Source organism: Hemibagrus wyckioides, linkage group LG16 (assembly GCF_019097595.1).
Source record: "Hemibagrus wyckioides isolate EC202008001 linkage group LG16, SWU_Hwy_1.0, whole genome shotgun sequence".
Lineage (NCBI taxonomy): Eukaryota > Metazoa > Chordata > Actinopteri > Siluriformes > Bagridae > Hemibagrus > Hemibagrus wyckioides.
The window spans coordinates 23,667,666-23,686,949 of NC_080725.1; the positions used below are offsets into that span (position 1 = coordinate 23,667,666).

The 19,284-nt window shown below is 41.2% G+C and overlaps 1 protein-coding gene across 3 annotated transcripts in view; it reads right to left on the bottom strand.

Moving 5' to 3' along the window:
- The window catches only part of erbin (erbb2 interacting protein), an 84,643-nt gene extending 67,827 nt beyond the window's left edge, over positions 1 to 16,816 (bottom strand). For 2 of the 3 annotated variants that reach the window (XM_058412809.1, XM_058412807.1), the window contains exons 1-2: positions 16,279 to 16,816; positions 1,007 to 1,078 (exon numbers count right to left, since the gene is read on the bottom strand). The gene's annotated coding sequence lies outside the window, so the exon portion shown is untranslated. The remainder of the gene's footprint in view (positions 1 to 1,006; positions 1,079 to 16,278) is intronic. The other variant, XM_058412808.1, reaches the window with a different exon arrangement.
- Positions 16,817 to 19,284: the final 2,468 nt, after the last annotated feature.

Below are 19,284 nucleotides of genomic sequence, written 5' to 3' on the forward strand. Positions count from 1 at the left end.
GCACACACAGACACACAGACACACTGCACACACAGACACACTGCACACACAGACACACAGACACACTGCACGCACAGACACACTGCACACACAGACACACAGACACACTGCACACACAGACACACTGCACACACAGACACACAGACACACTGCACACACAGACACACTGCACACACAGACACACTGCACACACAGACACACAGACACACTGCACGCACAGACACACTGCACGCACAGACACACTGCACACACAGACACACAGACACACTGCACACACAGACACACTGCACACACAGACACACAGACACACTGCACACACAGACACACTGCACACACAGACACACTGCACACAGACACACTGCACACACACAGACACACTGAACACATACACAGACACACTGAACACATACACAGACACACTGCACACACAGACACACTGAACACATACACAGACACACTGCACACACAGACACACTGAACACATACACAGACACACTGCACACACACACACACACAAAACATCTATGGTATGTTTGGACTTCCTGTTCAGGAATGGACGTTAGCACAACATGTACTTATGGCCATGACCAGCACGGAGAGCAGAATAATCCTGCTTTCTGTTCAGCAGCACTGATCCAGAGTGGACCACTCCGTTTATAGCACCTTATTAAAGCAGGGAAAGCACAGACGCTCTGCTCTCTAAATCATTCAGCATTTTATTACTAATCATTAAGCAGCTGCACGCTAAAATCAGCACAGTGTTGAGCACAGATGAAGCCAGTGATGCTGGAGCAAAATATAACCTCTCTAATATACAGAGTCTCACATTAAAGTCTCAGAAAATATAACCTCTCTAATATACAGAGTCTCAGCAAACACTAAACTCCCATCATCAGGTCAGAAAAGACTATCATCACAGGGATATTAATCTTGGTGAAACTGAAGCTTCAGGGTCTTTTTATAAAGTCACAGTGGTCCAGGAGGAGAAAGACAAAAGCTCTTGTACCTTCTCATTTATGATCCAAGTCTCAGAATCTCACTCGGCCAACACAGGTGAAGAAATCAGCAGCTCAGGAACCTGAGAAGAACAGATTTAGAGGTTTTATTATCCGGAGATTACTGGCTGATACTCTGAAAAATTTCCTAAGATATCAGACAGAATGTGTGACAGATCATGAACATGTCTATGTAAAACTTCGTACATGAGCTAAAGAAAATGGAAATAAAATTGATGAAATGAAGCCGTCCCTCACTGCAGCCCTGTTTCTGTCATCAGTTCCTCGTTAGATTTATTTTAAATGATTATTTTACCACCAACAGCTGAATGGTGTTTTACACAGACAGGAGACAAGTCCTGTGTTTTCTACACTGTGTATAAAACAGTTCTCTCTCATACTTTTGCATCCAGACTGCAGAGATTAAGAAGAGTGTGTGTGACGTGTTTACGCGCTTGTGTGTTTTATGAAGCGGAGTGAAAGCATGAACAGCATTCGGACACGTGGGAGGATGGGTGTAAATTTCACTGTGCAAGCTTTAGGTCATAGTAAACACAACGGCGCTGATAAAAGACACATTCCAGAGCTCACAAGCCTCTATGAACTGTGCGTGAGCCTGCAACAGCACAGTGTTAGCTGGGGTAAGAGGTCAAAGGTCACAGCACGCGCTGTGAGCTCATTCACCAAAGGAAGAGGATTCAGACTCAAGCCTATACTGACATCTGAGCAGAGACACACCTTCAGCTCCAAGCTGCTCAAGACAAGAAAAGACAAGAGACGGGACAAGAGAGCAGATGAGAGACGGGACGAGCGATGGGATAAGAGATGAGACAAGAGACTGGAGGAGAGACCAAACGAATGAGGAGAGAATCAGTACAAAGTCTTACTCAACTAAGATAAACAGAGTTATACAGCCCTGTGGCCTTCAGCTTACATCATACATGTCCTCACTGCTCCACTTCCTACCAGACTTTTATCTGTCTCCACACACACACACACACACACACACACACACACAGAAATAGAAAGAAGAATCCTACAGCATTCCTCTCATCTGCTAGGAAGTGAAAATGAGCCGAGTATAGCGTGTGAATGTGAACTGCCTCTATTGTACACACACACACACACACACACCGTCTCCTTAAAGAAAACTTCATATCAATGATTAATAACCAGTTGATTTATAAACAGTTGGAGTAAAACGTTTAAGTATTTCATGCAAAACAAACATTCCCTGTATTTTACATTTCTAATCATCTGTGATTATCTGTAGAAATACCAATTCAATTCAATTCATTTGTATAGCACATTTCAGAGTGGACATTGTCTCAGAACAGTTTTAGAGAAACACAGCAGTTTAATCCTGTACTGATCAGCAAGCAGGGTAAATAATTGATCGGTGGTTTGTTGTCTTGCTGTGAGAGTTCAGGTTCAGGATGTTTCTGATGTTTAATAACAGACAGGTTTATTATCCACACACTGCTGTTTCCTGGAGGCACAAAGTCTATGAGGGAGCTGAGACTCTGAAGATTTCGGCAGAGTTTCCTTCAGCGTTTCTCAGCAGGTGTTGGTAGTTCTCAGAGCCATGGGGCTGAGTCAGCTTTTTTCCTGGCAGAAGGTGACTGACGTAAGCATTGCGTATTAAAACCACAGCACACAGCAAGAGAGAAACAGACAGATGAGGTGTTAAGTGGGTCACAGAGGTAGCAGCATCACCTCCTCAAAGTGAAAATGTTTATACTGGAAACAAAATTCCACAATAGAAATTCTCACTTCAATGTGTTTAGGAATGATGGGGGTAAAAATATATGAGTGGTGATCTTCACTCCCGTAAAAATCCTATGTTTATGAATTTATGTTCATAAATTTTTATTTATTTAAACTCTGTATTTTTTTGTTCTCATGTGTAAATAAAATAACATACAGATTTATCGTCTCCTACGATCACTTTTCCTGTAGCACAGCAACTAAATAATCAGCACACTGAGCCCAGATCAGACGTAAAGAGGACTTGAACTTGAAGTCAGGGAGAACACACTAACACACACTCGCTCTGGTGTGAAGCCGTCTGTCAACATTCCTGCAGAACAATCATTTAACGTGTGCTCATGCCAACAGTGTGTAGCACACCTCGACAAACACACACACAAAAGTATTAACACAACAGACAGAAACCAGATGAGACTGACAGAAACTTTTTGTGTTTTGATTTTAATCACTTCCTGTTGCAGCGTGACACTTTTTAGTGTAGAGAACACATAGTGGTTTTATTAACTGTATTATTATATAGCTGTTATATAATAATAACTGTATAACTACAATGAAGCTGAATTTTTTACTGGCTCTGAATAGAATATAATAGAATTTGCAGTACCAACATGACAGAGGAGGAGCTCTAATCACTCCAGGAATGTACAAAAAAAACCAAAAAAAAAACACTACTGCTCTGAGAAGTGAACTGGATCTCCATTTACACACAGGATCAGGATCAGAAACGGTGGATCAGAGGGAAAAATGGATGTGGATTCCTCATGTAAGTTTTTATAATAAAGCTTAGTAGATTCTAAAGAGGAAAAAACCATCAGATGCATATGGGTGAGTACCAGAACCAGTACCAGTACCATCTCTACACTCTAATGAAAGTACATTTAGAAAGCCTTATGAAGCAGACCGTAGAGCATGTGGAGCAGTGGTCATCAGTGTTGAGTGTTGAACATTACACCTACTTCATGATTCATGATGCCAAATCTAGGATGAGAGAGACGGGAGAGGCTTTCACTACAGAGAGACGTTATCTGGATAAACTTTGACCTGGGAGATTACAAGCTTCAGTCTTGTGAGACAGGAGATAACAGGGCATCTTCAGTCAGTACAATTTGTTTGTTTTTTTTACTCAGGTGTCAGGTGTACTCCTGTATCACCAGAGCAACTGGTCAATAAATAGCTAGGGATAAACCATAAATGTTGGCACCTCTGAATGGATGTCATACACCAGTGGTGTACTTTACTTGAGTTTTTATATTTAACTTTTACTTTACTACTTTTTTGAAACAAATTCTATACTTTTACTCCGATACATTTTCTGTTAGGCATTTTCGTTACTTACTACAAAAAAAAACCTGCATCCAAATTTGCGGTAAAGGAAGTTTGTGGTTAATGATGACTTTGTCCACATGAAAACGCAAAATGCCCTGTTAAGTGCTGTCAGGAGCCTAGCCAATCAGAAGCCTAGACAAAACTTTATTACCGGTTCCGGTAGTCTGACCGGGTCTCATCCAAAACCGCCATCGCTCTGTGTGTTGTGGGAGTTCTGTATGCAGCAGCAGTGAGCTCCATATTACATTCCGACCCTCTGTTCATGACCGTAATGTGTGAGTAACTGTGTGTGTGTGTGTGTGTGCACATGTAAAAAGTCCAGTAAACAACATTAACACAGTCAGTAGTTTACGTAAGTCTGCTATTGCACAAAATATCTCCATAAACAAAGCTGACGTCAAATCAAGGAGACCGGCTCACAGACAATGAGGTCAATTCGTCAGAATCTCCGTTCCCCCTGTCCACACAACACCACTGAAAACTGAGTTTTGGAAAATCTTCACTTTGGAAGGAGTTTTCCAAAAGCTTCGTTTTCACCGAACTCAAACTGCATTAGCATGTGGACGAAAGGTCAAAACACAGAGAAAAATCTCCCTTCTTAAAAATCCCCGGGTACGAGTGGACATGGCCTTAGTTACAAGCTCACAGGTATGGAGACACTGATACTGTACACTTCATTACAATACAGTTCTAAAGGCCTCTTCTTTCTTTCATGCAAGTCTTATTTTTTGGTGCTGCCAGTCTGACTCTAAAACTAGCAGCCTTAAGAGTACAGTTGGTTGGTACTCTTGGTTGTGACACAATGTGAACATGTTCATATGATGATGATGATGATGATGATGATGGAGCAGGTCAGTAAGCAGCTCATGATCCTCACACTGACATTCTCCCAACACCACAGAGAGGACTGGTGTGAAAAAATCCCAGTTACACAACAACCTGAAGACCAACAGGATCAGAAAAAACTACAAGCTCAATGTAAACATGTCGTCTCAGCTCCTCTGCTGGATATAATGATCACCTTCTCTAAATCCTACACACACTCAAAATCCTGGAGGAGTGTGTTCATTAACTTAAGCATTAAACTTTCTAAATATATTTTCTCATGTGTATACTGATACAACATTGTTAGGAGGATGATGGTGTGTGCTTTTATTATTAGAAAATGAAGTTTTGTTTTGCTATAATTGTGATGTCATTATCCATACCTGCAGCTGGTGTGTGTGTGTGTGTATAAAGAGTACAAACAGGAGAAAGAGCTTTCCACACCACAGTGTAGATGTAAAGAGGATAAATGTCAGTCATGGGTGAGTGAAGATCAGTCTGGAGCACAGGATGAAGACAAGCTTGAAGCTGATAATCTTAACACTCCTCAGTCTCAGAGAAAATGCGCGCACACGCACGCGCGCGCACGCACACACACGCACACACACGCACACACACACACACACACACACACACTTAAACCTATTCATGGAGCTGCGGCTATGAGTTGTTTTTTTTTTAAACTGTGTTTATTTTTAGGCATTACAGATTCAAAGTCATGAGTCAGTAACCTCACAGCGAGGAAGAAGTGAACATCACAGCGATGTTAAACACTGTCTTCAAACACGACTCCAAAACTCTGGGTCATGACCTCACGTGGGGTCACATCAATCCTCTTTTGTTTTTTTACAAATTAATATGAGAACTACAGAAGATGGATTGTGTGCTAATATGTTGAGATGCTACTCACAAATAAATTAATAATGGATGTGTAATTTTAGCCTTCCTCCTGGCACTCATGATCAAACTGGTGTTGAATCGCACACCTTTGCACTATTCTATAGCATTACTGAGCATTAACATGGGTTTCCAGTTACATTAGTGTTTAGAGTTTAAAGTGCTCTCATGCCACCTTCACACCGACAGAAAGCTCTTTCCAACCTTCTGAATTTTCTAGAGTAGTGAATACTTCTTGTAAGCGTGATTAACATTTCACAGTCTGACTCAGAAACCTGATGGACAGGGATGGTTTGGCCCTGACGTGCAGCCAAGTGAATGTTGTTTTCCAATCTTGTGGACGTATGTAAGATGCTCAGCAAGTGTGTGAACAATGACACTCAGGTTAATGTTACTTCTGCACACACATACACGCACACAGTAAGTACACACAATGTTGCTCTGCTAGTCGTGGTGGTTTAACACTATCACACCACCCCAGCGTGGATTAGTTTCCTATAACAGCACAACACTCTTCTCTAGACTTGTCCTCTGGTAAATCAGTGTGAGGAACATTCCTTTGGTTGTTAGTCATTAGGTGACACACATACATGTTAAAAAAGGTTACAAAAGTCACAGCATCAGGAATTTTCTGTATCACACACTTTTTTTTTTTTTATTAAATTTTAATAAATGCAGAGAGGTCAAGGCTCTATGGGGGGGGGGGGGGGGGGGTCATGTCCAGTTGGGGTGAGTTAGCCAAAATGTTTGGGAACTGTTCATCTACACACTAAAAAATGAATTTAAACACATTCATTCATCTAAACTGCATTTCTCCTTAGAAGGAATTCCTGTGGCAGTTTCAGGGAAAGGCAGTGTAGCTGTGAGTTATCAGGATCAACAAGCTGAACTGGGACTAATTAAACCATGCTAATGGCAAAACATAACCAGATAACACATTCATATATAAAACCAGAATTCCATCCACAGGCCAGAATATTCCTAAATAAAAAAATATGCTCTTGTATTTGAGGAAACACATTTTCAAAAATGCTCTGGTGCTTAGATTGTTATTGAATACTCTGCACTACTGTATCCTTTACTCACATTGTGTATTAAATCTACTTTTTATATAAATAAATGTATGAAAACAAAAAAAAGCAGCTCAGAACCCACCACACGTTGAGGAACAACAGAAAAAGATCACATCATGGTTCCTCTCCCATCAGCCAAGAACAGGAAGAAGGTACAACAGAACAAGCTGTCTAGATTCCTGTTCTTGGCCGACAGGACAGAGACCTGACATGGCTCCAACATCCATACTATCAGAGCTACAGAGATGTTCCTGATGGTTGATATGAATGTTAAATGAAGCTCTTGACCTTTATCTGTATGATATTATACACTGCTAACATCTGACTGGCTGAGAAACATGAATGAAAGCAGAGGTTTCTAATAAAGTGGACAGTAAAACAGTGATGCGTATTGTGCATGATGATCTGCTACTGATCATCTGATGCTTCTGAAGGTTATACATCATCTCGTCATATTGAGTGTAGTACAGAAGTGTCACGTCTGTGTGAGAGAATTAAACACACTCTGAGAACTGAAGCAGCCGTTTCCATTTTAATGGAAACATTTCATAGCTCTTACATACACTATATTGCCAAAAGTATTCTCTCACCTGCCTTGACTCGCATATGAACTTAAGTGACATCCCATTCCTAATCCATAGGGTTCAATATGACGTCGGTCCACCCTTTGCAGCTATAACAGCTTCAACTCTTCTGGGAAGGCTGTCCACAAGGTTTAGGAGTGTGTTTATGGGAATTTTTGACCATTCTTCTAGAAGCGCATTTGTGAGATAACACACTGATGTTGGACGAGAAGGCCTGGCTCTCAGTCTCCGCTCTAATTCATCCCAAAGGTGTTCTATCGGGTTGAGGTCAGGACTCTGTGCAGGCCAGTCAAGTTCATCCACACCAGACTCTGTCATCCATGTCTTTATGGACCTTGCTTTGGTCACTGGTGCACAGTCATGTTGGAAGAGGAAGGGGCCAGCTCCAAACTGTTCCCACAAAGTTGGGAGCATGGAATTGTCCAAAATGTCTTGGTATGCTGAAGCATTCAGAGTTCCTTTCACTGGAACTAAGGGGCCAAGCCCAGCTCCTGAAAAACAACCCCACACCATAATCCCCCCTCCACCAAACTTTACACTTGGCACAATGCAGTCAGACAAGTACCGTTCTCCTGGCAACCGCCAAACCCAGACTCGTCCATCAGATTGCCAGATGGAGAAGCGCGATTCGTCCCTCCAGAGAACGCGTCTCCACTGCTCTAGAGTCCAGTGGCGGCGTGCTTTACACCACTGCATCCGACGCTTTGCATTGCACTTGGTGATGTATGGCTTGAATGCAGCTGCTCGGCCATGGAAACCCATTCCATGAAGCTCTCTGCACACTGTTCTTGAGCTAATCTGAAGGCCACATGAAGTTTGGAGGTCTGTAGCGATTGACTCTGCAGAAAGTTGGTGACCCCTTCGTACTATGTGCCTCAGCATCCGCTGACCCCGCTCCGTCAGTTTACGTGGCCTACCACTTCGTGGCTGAGTTGCTGTCGTTCCCAAACACTTCCACGTTCTTATAATACAGCTGACAGTTGACTGTGGAATATTTAGGAGCGAGGAAATTTCACGACTGGATTTGTTGCACAGGTGGCATCCTATCACAGTTCCACGCTGGAATTCACTGAGCTCCTGAGAGCGACCCATTCTTTCACAAATGTTTGTAAAAACAGTCTACATGCCTAGGTGCTTGATTTTATACACCTGTGGCCATGGAAGTGATTGGAACACCTGATTCTGATTATTTGGATGGGTGAGCGAATACTTTTGGCAATATAGTGTACATACACACACACACACACACACACACACACACACGTGGAATAAGGAATCTGAAGTATATTTCCTTACCAGAGCCCTATTGTGCATCAGAAGAAAGGTTAAACAGAAAATATGATCTGAGCAGTGTTTGAGAGAGCGGCTTTACATCACTTCCTGTCTGCTGTTCACTCTCCTGTCTACATTACATCTGTCTTCACTCTACTGTACACAATGTTCTGTGTATGTATTTATACACAAGAAGAACTCTTATTTCCATCCGGATCAGCCGTGTCTGTGTTCTCCTCCTCTAAGAAAATCTATGATGATTTTAATTTGGATATTTTCTCTTCACGTGTGAGATTTTCTATGCGGACATCACCTCACATAGAGGGGAAAAAGGACTGCCTGCTGCTGCTTTCTGTGTCTCGTAGCATGTGTATCAGTGACCCCTCCACCAGATATTCCTGACTTGCCAAACGAAAAACAGACGCTCTAGAAGAGGCAGTGAACATATATACCTGGTGTGGCCTCGACACCCTGCATGCTCAGGAAGAGAGAAAAATACGAGCTAGTGTCTGGTCTCTACTCAGCACCTCTTCCAGTGCCATGTTGTGAACGGAGCAGATCATATGACCACAAGACACAAACACCCGGATTCATAGACAATACAACCTGCTAGAAACTCGCTGAGGGGACGTGTACAACATTACTGTATTACTGACGTCCTGCTGATAAACTAATACCATCCAAATAAAGCTTATGTTATGTTTTACATCCTGAGGTAATATCCAGTAAATTACATGGCTGGACATTGGCTCCTGTTAACTGACTGAGAATAATCAGGTAATAGTGCATAATAATGTCTAATATGCAGCGCTGTGTAATTAAAGACATCGCCACTTTACACACAGCTGAGTACAAAATACTACAGGTTCACACTAATGATCTAAGCAAGTGCTGAAACACTGAAGGTCAGAAATACTGACAGAAAACAGTGTTTAATACAGTTATCCAAAACCAACAGCTCAGGGCAACTCCTTTAATTAATCACTAAACACACAAAAGTACTCTTACCACTGTGCCAGTCCTCGTACCACTGTATCTAACCAAGGGGTTTATTAAATCTCTACTATTAATATTAATTATTACAAAGAAATGAAATCTCACACAGGTGAGTGAGTCCACATGTCCAGCAGATGCTCCTGTCCAGTATTTTAGCTCAGAAACTGAATTAGCCAGACTAAACCCTGCAGATAATGTAACATACTGTAGTAACATATGTATAAAGTAAGCTAGTTACGTCCATTAATATGTTCTGAGAGTAAAGAACAAGTTGATCATCATTTAGAACATCAGCAGCAAGTCTTCATCCAGCAGCTCAGCTCTGAGCTGTGGAGTTCTGGCCACACCTCACACGTATGAAAGATAATCTTAATAGCTGTTTTATTTTCTCTTTCTGTGTGTGTTTACCCATGAGGTGGAGTGAGGTGGAGTGAAGTGGGGTGAGGTGGGCCGTGTTTGTGCTGCACTTTATTTTACTGCACTTATCAGCATTAATTCATCCACCTAGTAAACACTGTTCCTTCAGTTAGAGCTAAAAGTCACTACAGAATAAACCATAAATAGTGTGAAATTCTACAATGACATGATGTAGCTTAGCATTCTGAACTCAGTAAAAGTCATCCTGGCTATTTTACTAGGTGATCTGAATGATGATGATGATGATGATAATGATATTTCCTGTCTGACTGGAACATATGTGATTTATTTTCATCATGTCTAAAGGATCCTGCAGCTGCTTTGTGAACCTGTGAGTAAACACCTACAGGTGACAGAGTTGTGCATGTTGGAGCAGCATGGATGTGCATCAGAGTGCTGTGAAAGTTAAACACGCTAAATGAAAGACAGTAAGCAGCAGGATTTAGTTCTTCTTCTGCTTCTTGAGCCCTCCTGTGTACTGGACGATGATGAATAACAAAACTAAGAGACAGGAAATGAAATCTGTTTGTCTTGAGCTATTGATTTGTTCCTGTCCATTTATAGCAGCGTGATTCTAGAATTCTTTCCTTCACAGTGGTGCGAGATCTCCTCTATTTCAATTTCAAGATGAAATCAAAACATAAAAACACTCACGCAATCCCGATCCCCCCCCCCCCGGCTGGTGTCTGGTGAGTGAATGTAGCTAGTACAGTAAGCTCACTTCTCCAATCTAATCTGAGAATGAAGCTGAGCGCAGAACACCTACATCACACACCTGATTCCATTTTCACACTGATTAGTGTCTAATTAATCTTTCACTCATTAGCTGTGGAGGACACTGTACTGTTTCTCATTCAAAAAAAAAAAACAAACAGGCCACATTCACAAGACACAAACTACAAGTGACAGACGAGATCGAGCGGCATTAGCGAGAGCAAGTGTAGCTGATGGTTACTGCTGCCTTGTACAGTCATTTCTAAACATTGTACAGATACATTAGTGTTTCAGCAGTGAACAGCTTTACCATAAACCTTTAGGTCAGTCTTATTCCCTGCTTGAGCCTTGTCCTACACTAGCATGTGTTTACGCTACACATCAGAAAGACAGACACTTCCACTGCAGTCATCTGCACACGTCAGGGTCAGAGATACACACTGTGCTAGGAGGAGGAGCAGAAGGAGGAGGAAGAGTGTAAAGCATGTATAGTACACAAAGCAGCACAATAACAATAATCACTACAAACATGTTAATAATAATCAAACACAATGAGGTGTTAGACTCGTGCTCAAACCCTAATAACGTGTGTGTGATCACTCTGAATAAGCATCCCATGGCAAACACATAGTTTCACTAATGATAAGCTTGTTTCTAGTCAACAGTAAACAATGTGGTAATTAACGCGATCTATCTGAGGTGATACACTGCTGTCTGATCTGAGGAGATCCGTCACAGTGCTTAGACACAGAAGAATTAAACACTCAGACAGCAGGTGAGACAGGGCAGTGTGATACACACAAAATACTGTCATCATGATCCAGCAGCACATATTAAAAACTAAAAAAAGTCTTACTTTTTTTTATTCCATTTCTAGTTACATTTAAGCAAGTTACTTCCTGTTCTTACCCGTGTTCTATCAGCTATAAACACTCAGCAGTCTCTCTTTATTCTCTCTCTCTTCAGCTATAAACACTCGTCCCCTCAGCAGTCTCTCTTTATTCTCTCTCTTCAGCTATAAACACTCGTCCCCTCAGCAGTCTCTCTTTATTCTCTCTCTTCAGCTATAAACACTCGTCCCCTCTGCAGTCTCTCTTTATTCTCTCCCTCTTTAGCTATAAACACTCGTCCCCTCAGCAGTCTCTCTTTATTCTCTCTCTTCAGCTATAAACACTCGTCCCCTCAGCAATCTCTCTTTATTCTCTCTCTCTTCACCTATAAACACTCGTCCCCTCAGCAGTCTCTCTTTATTCTCTCTCTTCAGCTATAAACACTCGTCCCCTCAGCAGTCTCTCTTTATTCTCTCTCTTCAGCTATAAACACTCGTCCCCTCAGCAGTCTCTCTTTATTCTCTCTCTTCAGCTATAAACACTCGTCCCCTCAGCAGTCTCTCTTTATTCTCTCCCTCTTTAGCTATAAACACTCGTCCCCTCAGCAGTCTCTCTTTATTCTCTCCCTCTTTAGCTATAAACACTCGTCCCCTCAGCAGTCTCTCTTTATTCTCTCTCTTCAGCTATAAACACTCGTCCCCTCAGCAGTCTCTCTTTATTCTCTCTCTTCAGCTATAAACACTCGTCCCCTCAGCAGTCTCTCTTTATTCTCTCTCTTCAGCTATAAACACTCGTCCCCTCAGCAGTCTCTCTTTATTCTCTCTCTTCAGCTATAAACACTCATCCCCTCAGCAGTCTCTCTTTATTCTCTCTCTTCAGCTATAAACACTCGTCCCCTCAGCAGTCTCTCTTTATTCTCTCTCTCTTCAGCTATAAACACTCGTCCCCTCAGCAGTCTCTCTTTATTCTCTCTCTATCAGCTATAAACACTCATCCCCTCAGCAGTCTCTCTTTATTCTCTCTCAATCAGCTATAAACACTCGTCCCCTCAGCAGTCTCTCTTTATTCTCTCTCTTCAACTATAAACACTCATCCCCTCAGGAGTCTCTCTTTATTCTCTCTCTCTTCAGCTATAAACACTCGTCCCCTCAGCAGTCTCTCTTTATTCTCTCTCAATCAGCTATAAACACTCGTCCCCTCAGCAGTCTCTCTTTATTCTCTCTCTTCAACTATAAACACTCATCCCCTCAGGAGTCTCTCTTTATTCTCTCTCTAAGTTAATATGAGAAAAATCTCAGCTGCTCATGTTAACACAAAGCAGTGTAAACTTCTCTGTCCTGAAGATGTGGAGAACTTCAAGTTCCAGCTTCACCTCTGACTAATACACAGCACTGAGACTGGAGACTCCTTCACCACATCATACACACAAACACACACACACACACACACACACACACACACAGCACTGAGACTGGAGACTCCTTCACCACATCATACACACAAACACACACACACACACACACACACACACACACACACACAGCACTGAGACTGGAGACTCCTTCACCACATCATACACACACACACACACACACACACAGCACTGACACTGGAGACTCCTTCACCACATCATACACACAAACACACACACACACACACACACACACACACACAGCACTGACACTGGAGACTCCTTCACCACATCATACACACACACACACACACACACACACACACAGCACTGAGACTGGAGACTCCTTCACCACATCATACACACACACACACACACACACACACACACACACAGCACTGACACTGGAGACTCCTTCACCACATCATACACACACACACACACACACACACACACACACACAGCACTGAGACTGGAGACTCCTTCATCACATCATACACACAAACACACACACACACACACACACACACACACACACAGCACTGAGACTGGAGACTCCTTCACCACATCATACACACACACACACACACACACACACACACACAGCACTGACACTGGAGACTCCTTCACCACATCATACACACACACACACACACACACACACAGCACTGAGACTGGAGACTCCTTCATCACATCATACACACAAACACACACACACACACAGCACTGAGACTGGAGACTCCTTCACCACATCATACACACAAACACACACACACACACACACACACACAGCACTGACACTGGAGACTCCTTCACCACATCATACACACAAACACACACACACACACACACACACACACAGCACTGACACTGGAGACTCCTTCACCACATCATACACACACACACACACACACACACACACACACACACACACACACACACAGCACTGACACTGGAGACTCCTTCACCACATCATACACACAAATTTCTCCTAATAGAATATCAAAAATGATACATTTATAATACTCTTGCTATGAAAATGATAAGGTATCTAAGTGAGTGCACCAATCAGAGTCCAGAACTCAGCATTTGAGTGAGATAATGCTATACAAAGGACAATAAATCTTTAGCAAACAATTTACAAGGGTACAAAATATCTTCGTAAAACATATAACACAATCTTCATCACTGTACTGAACAATTCCAGCTTCCATCCTGATCATAAACATGGTTTAAACTCACAGCACCACTCCATCTGCAGCAGCAGCACTACTCCAGATTAGAACACAACACTTTAAACAACAACAGGTTAAATAAGCACCCCGAGATAGGAGTTCATCTCTGTGAGGTTACATCATTAAGGTGTTACAGGTGATGGTGATCTGTGTGTGTGGATGGAGAAAGTAGGGATTAGTCTTCATGAGGATGTACTAAGTGTCAGTAATCCCTCTGGAGCTTCCTTATCCTATTACCTGCTCAATCCATTCTGCAGGACAACACACACACACCTTAAAGCACCTGGCTGTCTTCTAGCTTAGATTTAATTTACAGACTGGAAATGATAATAATAAGTGCTGTGGACTAGATAATGAATGTGTAATAAATAACAGTAAAATAATGACTGGAGGGTTGTAAGGAATTATAAAGTGATGCTAAAGGTTTATTTACAACACAGAGTGAAATAAAAGCTGTAAAAGAGCAGCATGATTTTTTTCCCCAAGAGGAATCCAGACCCTGGTTTAACACCAGAAGTTTCAGACTGAAGGAAACTGGAGTAGGAAGGAACACCATCCATTTCTGTGACTCTGATTTGGAATGAATAATGAAAAATAAATAAATTCAGGTTTTCACTTATTTTAAACAGGTTTAATAAATAGACCGGTGTTTATAATATAAGACAAAGCCTTATTGCTGCACTGATGTCATTTACACCAAACTAACAAAGATGAAGAGAAGTGTACCACACAGGTGAAGAGTTTCACTCAGTAAACACAGATTTAGTGCTCTTTTAGGATTATTCACAATCACACGCTATTGTACACCATCTCCACTTCAGCTTAGATCACGAAGATCCTCTAACGATTAGAGACATCCTTACGTGTGTCTCACGTCATCGATCATCAGCTTGTGCAGAACACACACTCACAAACACACACACTCACAAAAACTTCACACCGATCACGTTCTGTTTATCGTCATGACCGAGGTCATATCCGTGACTGTCCTGCATGACTGACCTCCTGATGGTGGAGTTTAGATGAACGATGAAGCAGAGCTCACTCTCTGATTTTAATAAGGAGTTTCTGTCTTTTTACAGCCTGATGAAATAACAAGAGTATCAACTTTCAACATTATAATCAAATCAACACGTACAAAACATTCTGTATTTAGTTTTAAGATAAGAAATAAGGGACAGGGTGAAATGAGTAAGGTGTTGGTGATGATGAACACCTTCACTAACTACACTGAAGGATAGCTCTGTGTGTGTGTGTGTTTAATGCGATTTTATTTCTTCCTCTTTCTTCATGTGTAGACAGAAGCTGTTTATTTCAACAGTGGAGTAAAATCCTGATCGAAATGACCTCAGGGAAAAGTAACAAGAGGCGTTTCTGAACCGGAAATGACGACAAATTAGGTGTAATGGAAGTCAGAACATGTGCAATTATAAACCACTCAAACATTCACCTGAGATTAATAATGTGCGCGTGAACAACGAACACACACACACAGAATAATTCGAACCTGATTTACCAAAATACATCAATAAAAAAAAAGAGTTTTGAAGTAAAAGTTATAGAGATAAACATGTTCTAGTTATATAGAGAGAGACAGAGCTCTGTCACTGTAACACTGGAGACTGAGATGACAGTGTGTGTCGCCTCAGTGTGTGTGTGTGTGTGTGTGTGTGTGTGTGTGTGTGTGTGTGTGTGTGTGTAATCACATTATTTCACCTGTTCTGACAGGAAAACCCGTCCATCTCAGCATTCCAACCAAATGTACTCCTAAACCCATCGTAAAGTCCACTTAAAAAGATGGAACCCTGACAGGATTAGCACGAACTGGCTAACAACGAGGAAGCAAAACACAAAAAAACACAACGCGCGCGCGCACACACAGCTACCTGAACAAAAATAGCGATGTTTAAAAAAAACGAAGTGTTAATCTTACCCTTACGTTCTTCGCCTTTTTTTCCTCTTTATGGTGAACTGTATAAATCCAGTCAGGTCAGAAGCATGGCGCTGAGAGAAAGTAGCCGAATCCGAGCGCGTTCCCTGAGGAGAGACGTTAGCATGCTAGGCTAGCTATCGCTAAATGCGAATTAGCTTAGCATTCTTTTCACCTCAGAAAGAAAAGTTGGATTCAGACTAAGTTTTCTCCACAACTTAAAGATGATCTCTGCTCTGCTCTGCGATTCCGGGAGAAACACTCCGGGTTTTTTTTTAACTATAAATTCATTAATTTGGTTAAAAGCCCAGTTTTTTTCCACAATGAGTGAAATGTAAAAGCAGAAACCACAATAAAAAAAAACACAAAAATATCCGTGTTTCCTCTACACTGCGGTTTATTCAGCGCTCTCAGATCCTCACTGATCCAATCTCAAACACCAGTTATTCCATAAAATATAAAAATATATCATTTAGAACTATGAAGAGAAGAGAGCAGCAGAAGTGAACAGCGGCTGAACCCACACTGATGGAGCAGCAGTGCGCAGCTCAACTACACACACACACACGAACATCAGTAGGGTTGCCAGATGTCCGATTAAATAAACGATAGCTGAATGTTCATTGCTATGACCGCACTACTGTATGTTTTTAACAGTAAAATGAACATACACATGTTCATATTGATTTACAAAGTGTTTAGGTCTGAACTACTGATCTGATTGGACGAGTGGAGTTGAGAGAGAGCTGGTATTCAGTGTAACAGCACTGGGCCATGTTACTGTGTGTATATTTTGTTGAGAGAGAGCAAACATAAACTTAACATTTGGCCATATTGTGTCTGAAATGTTAAATACTTAATATTCTATTTTTAACCAGCTGTTTTATATAAAATCAACACCACACAATCAGGCTGTTGGACTCAATATCAGCACATTCAGAGCACTTACACAGTCCAGTCAGTGGACCTGAACTAACTGCTGGACAATGATAAAAATATCATATTTATATTTCATGTAAGGATATATATATATATATATATATATACATATATATATATATATATATATATATATATATATATATATATATATATACATATATAATGTGTATTATATACAGTATAATACAGTTTCTTCTGTTTTTTTCTTCCAGGTTCATGTATTGGTGAGATGAAGAGTTTTGTTTCATTTTTTGTGAACTGCCGACAATATTTCTCCAAAATTCAAAATATAACTATTGTTATTTAGAGTGTATATTTAAAGGAAATGACAACACATCAAAATAACCCAAGATCATGCAGTATTTGCAGAGCTTTAATAACTCAAATAAAACAAAATGCAAATACTTTGTAAACAGATTGTGTTAATGCTTTGTCTAAATGACATTAAGAGATCAGTATTTGGTGGAATAACCCCGATCTGCATGTGTTTTGGCTCCATGATCTCCACCAGTTTCTCACATTGCTGTTGGGGAACTTTATACCACTCTTTTTGTATAAAAAGCAAACATCCTCTTAATGACATTCCAGAGGTTTTCAATAGGGTTCACATCTGGAGATTGGGCAGTGGGCTCTTATTTTTTTTCCAGAGCTGTATATATTCAGTTTGCTCCGGTAGCTGGACAACCACGGACCTGGCAACCCCGAACATCAGGACAACAGCACTGAGGTGGAACGGAAAAAACGGGATGTATTTCAATCTCACATAAACAATACTAGATTTAGTGCAGAGCTCATTATATTCTACCCTCTGTAGGGCACCTAGATAGAGCATACGGAAGTGTTTAGGACTCAGCCCGTAAGAGTCCTGCTCTGATTGGTCCTAATTTCATAAAAACACACATCAGTATATGATACGTCTGAGCAAGCTGATAGTTTTGAACCAATCACAATGCGCCATAAATCCTCTAATAGCCAGTGAAAGGGAGGGGCTTACACACCGTCATCAGGTTTGGTTGATTCGGTTTAATAGAAGCTGAAGTGTTTTATTTCCACAGATAAAGCACAGAAATGATCTCTGAACGACTTAATAAACTCAAAACTAAGAATTAATTTACTTTGTGATTATATAAAAATGAATAAGTGACAGAACTGCAGGTGAAAATCGTTGAGGTTTGTTGGTGATGTAGCTGAGAAACGCAATGCGGAAAAGCTGTAGATGTCTCAGCATCAGAAGGCTGGAGTCTGATCTCCATCTAGTGTCTGAAGCAGACATGAGTACAGGAGCTCCTTCACCTCACCTCACACCTTCAGACTGTTCCTCCAGACAATTAACAACCATCACTGACACTGAGGTGAGAAACACGGCTTCTGGTGTCACTGCTGAATGGTCGTGGTCATGTAGAGCAGAACCAGGACCTCCTGCAGAGTCGAGCAGAACCAGGACCTCCTGCAGAGTCGAGGAGAGGCTTTGGGCTGAAATATTCAAGAACTTAACCGAATTCATGAGGCCATTCATCTGTAAGAGTGTCCCAGATCCACCTCCAGGCTCTACACTTAATGTTGTTTCAGTGCTTCAACTTGTTTTCATCAAACTGATGGAGTTGAAGGACAAAAGATCTTCATCACTGTGTCCATCTGCAGCTCCAGTGTGACCTCATGAAGTTTCTCAGAAAAAGCCTTTTTACTGCGGTTTGGTCAGACTGTGTGACTCTGTGGTCTTTAGTATCTTCCTCCTCCTCAGTTTTCTACTGTTCTGAAGCTCTGTGTCATTCTCAGATCTCAGAAGTGGACAGATATTTCTTTGTGTACTTGTGGATATTTAGAGCCAATAAAACAAATACATTAGTTTGAATAAGGAAAAATAATATTATTTCAAAATATTTCAATGAAAATAAAGAGAAGAAACTTAATTATGTAAAATTTAGATTATTGTGTGTAAAGTTTATTTAATAAAATCAAGGTTGATTATTTCCAGAAAGAGTGCCAATAATTCTGGACTGGACCTTTTAATCAATCACAGAGATTTTCTGACGCATGAATATCCCAGGCCTTGCTGCCTCTTAAAAA